Raw genomic sequence first — 3,087 nt, forward strand, 5'->3', positions numbered from 1 at the left:
GATTTTCTATTTCCTCATAATGCAGTCATAGTAGGTTGTGTGTTTTTAGAAAGTTGTCTATTTCATCTAGGTTATCCAATTTGGTGGCATACAATTATTCAAAGCAATCTCTTCTCTCTCTTGTTAAAAAAATCATCTAAGGTGCATAGCAATGCCCATTTCTGATTTTAGTAATTCGAGTCTTCTCTGTTTTTTCTTAATCAAGGTAAAGATTAATCTTTTCTAAAAAACAAACTATTAATTTCACTGATTTTTTACAATTTTTTTCTATTCTTTTTTTTTTTTTTTTTTTTTTTGAGGCGGAGTCTCGCTCTGTCGCCGGGACTGGAGTGCAGTGGCCGGATCTCAGCTCACTGCAAGCTCCGTCTCTCAGTTTACGCCATTCTCCTGCCTCAGCCTCCCGAGTAGCTGGGACTACAGGCGCCTGCCACCTCGCCCGGCTAGTTTTTTTTTTTTGTATTTTTAGTAGAGACGGGGTTTCACCTTGTTAGCCAGGATGGTCTCGATCTCCTGACCTCGTGATCCGCCCGTCTCGGCCTCCCAAAGTGCTGGGATTACAGGCTTGAGCCACCGCGCCCGGCCAATTTTTTTCTATTCTTTATCTCTCTTCTTAGCTTAATAATTTCCTTCCTTCTACTAGTTTTGAGTTTTGTTTCCAAGTCTTTTTATAGATCCTTAAGGAGTAGTTATGTTATTGTTTTGAGTCTTCTTTTCTAATGTATGTGTTCACAGCTATAAACTTCCCTCTGAACACTGCTTTTGCTGCATTCCATAAGTTTTGGTATGCTGCATTTTTTTGTTTTTATGTGTCCCAAGGTATTTTATAATTTCTACTACGATTTCTTCTTTGACCCATCATTTGTTTAAGAACAGGATCATGGTTTTATATCCTTCTTCCAATGTATTTCTTTTGACTAAAGACTTTATTTATATTTAAAGTAATTACTGATAAAAACTTACTTCTGGCTTTTACTCTTGATTTTCTGTGTATCTTATAGCTTTTACACATGATTTTCTCCATTACTGCCCTCTTTTGTGGTTAGTGGATTTTTTTTCTTCCTTCTTTCCCTCCCTCCCTTCCTCCCTCCCTCCCTCCTTCCTTCCTTTCTTCCTTCCTTCCTTCCTTTCTTCCTTTTCTTTCTTGACGGAGTCTTGCTCTGTTGCCCAGGCTGGAGTGCAATGGTGCAATCTCGGCCCACTGTAACACCCACCTCCTGAGTTCAAGCGATTCTCCTGCCTCAGATTCCCAAGCAGCTGGGACTACGGGTGCACACCACCATGCCTAGCTAATTTTTGTATTTTTAGTACAGAAGGGGTTTCACCATGTTGACCAGGCTGGTCTCAAACTCTTAACCTTGTGATCTGCCTGCCTCAGCCTCCCAAAGTGCTGGGATTACAGGCACGAACCACTGCACCCAGCCTTGTTTATTTTTTTTCCTAATGATACATGTTGATTTTCATTTCATTACCTTTGACTTTCATTTTATTACCTTATATATAATTATATATACATAAAAGAAAATACTTTTTTCTTTGTAGTTTATATGAGAATATGTATAACATTCTGAACTCATAACAATCTAAGTTAATACCCACTTATGTTCAATCACATACCAAAACTCTACTCCTATACAGCTCTATGCCCTCCTTATGTTATTGATGTTACAAATTACATATTTATGCACTGTGAGCACAGTAACATAAAAAGCGAAGTTACAAACCAAAATTACAACAATACTGGTTTTTATACTTACCCATGTGTTCACCTTTACAGGAGATCATATATACCTTCATACAGCTTTGAGTTAATATCTAGCATCCTTTTATTTCAACCTGTAGGATTTCCGTTAACATTTCTTATAAAGCAGGTCTAAGAGTAGCAAAATACTTCAGCTTTTGTTTTTCCCCTGGGTGTAGAACTCTCAGTTGACGGGGTTTTTCTTTCTTTCAATACTTTAAACATATCATAACATTTCCTTCTGGCATTCAAGGTTTCTGATGAGAAATTGGTTGATAATCTTATTGATGATCTCTTACAGATGATGAATCACTTCTCTCTTGCTGCTCTCAAGTTTCTTTGTCTTTTAAAAGTTTTATTATAGTGTGTCTTAATAGGTTTCTCTTTGAGTTTATCCTACTAATCGTTTGTTAAATTTCTTAGGTTTGTATATCCATATTTTTCATCAAATGTGCGGTGTTTTCTGCCAGCATTTCTTTAAATAATCTTTCCATCCCCTTCTATATCTCTTATGTTTCTGGAACGTATGTATGTTGGTCCACTTAATGGTGTCCCATAAATTCTTTAAAGTCACCTCACTTTTCTTCAGTCTTTATTCTTTCTGCTACTCAGACTCAATACTTTCAATTATCCTATTCTTAATAAGTTCACTGAATCTTTTATCAGCCTCCTCAAATCTGCTAATAAATTATTGCAGTGAATTTTAAAATTTCAGTTATTGTAATTTTTAGCTCTAGATTTGTTTGATTTCTTTTTATAATTTCTCTTTATTGATACTCTAATTTTGTTCATATATTGTTTTCTTGATAACTTCTCATTCTTTTTAATTATTATTTTTAACCATTGCTAGATGCCACAATGTAGGTGGCAATACCTTACCTGTATGTTTGTTGTCAGGCCCAAGGGCCTCTTCTATCCTTACTGAGAGAAACTCTAACCTTTTCTCCTTTCATACAATACATGATGCCCTTTACTTCTTTGTCTATGTTTTTGCTTACCTTCTTGAACATATTTAAGACAGTTAAAAATTGTGTAATAAATCCAATTTTGAGTTTCCTCAGTGATGGTTTTTATCCTGTTATTTTGTTCATTTAAATGAGGCATGGTTTCCTGTTTCTTTGTGTGCCTTGTAATTTTGGTTAAATGTTAAGCATTTGACTATTATAATGTGATAACTCTGGAATTCAGATTCTCTCTCTTTTCTTAATTGTTGGAAGTTGTAATAGTTCATTCATTTTGAAAATTTTGCAAACTGTTTTTCAAAGATCATTTCTTGTTATGTGTGATCACTAGAGTTTCTGTCCCTTTAGATGGTGTTCAGTTGCTTTGGTAGAGATACCTTTAATGCC

The 3,087-nt window shown here is 35.4% G+C and overlaps 1 non-coding gene across 1 annotated transcript; it reads right to left on the minus strand.

Annotated features, from left to right (window-relative positions):
* Positions 1 to 2,572: 2,572 nt before the first annotated feature.
* LOC117069163 lies at positions 2,573 to 2,698 on the minus strand. The gene has a single exon (XR_004431412.1). It is a non-coding gene; the product is annotated as a U6atac minor spliceosomal RNA (small nuclear RNA).
* Positions 2,699 to 3,087: the final 389 nt, after the last annotated feature.

Source organism: Trachypithecus francoisi, unplaced genomic scaffold (assembly GCF_009764315.1).
Source record: "Trachypithecus francoisi isolate TF-2019V2 unplaced genomic scaffold, Tfra_2.0 Lachesis_group21, whole genome shotgun sequence".
NCBI classification, from domain to species: Eukaryota; Metazoa; Chordata; class Mammalia; order Primates; family Cercopithecidae; genus Trachypithecus; species Trachypithecus francoisi.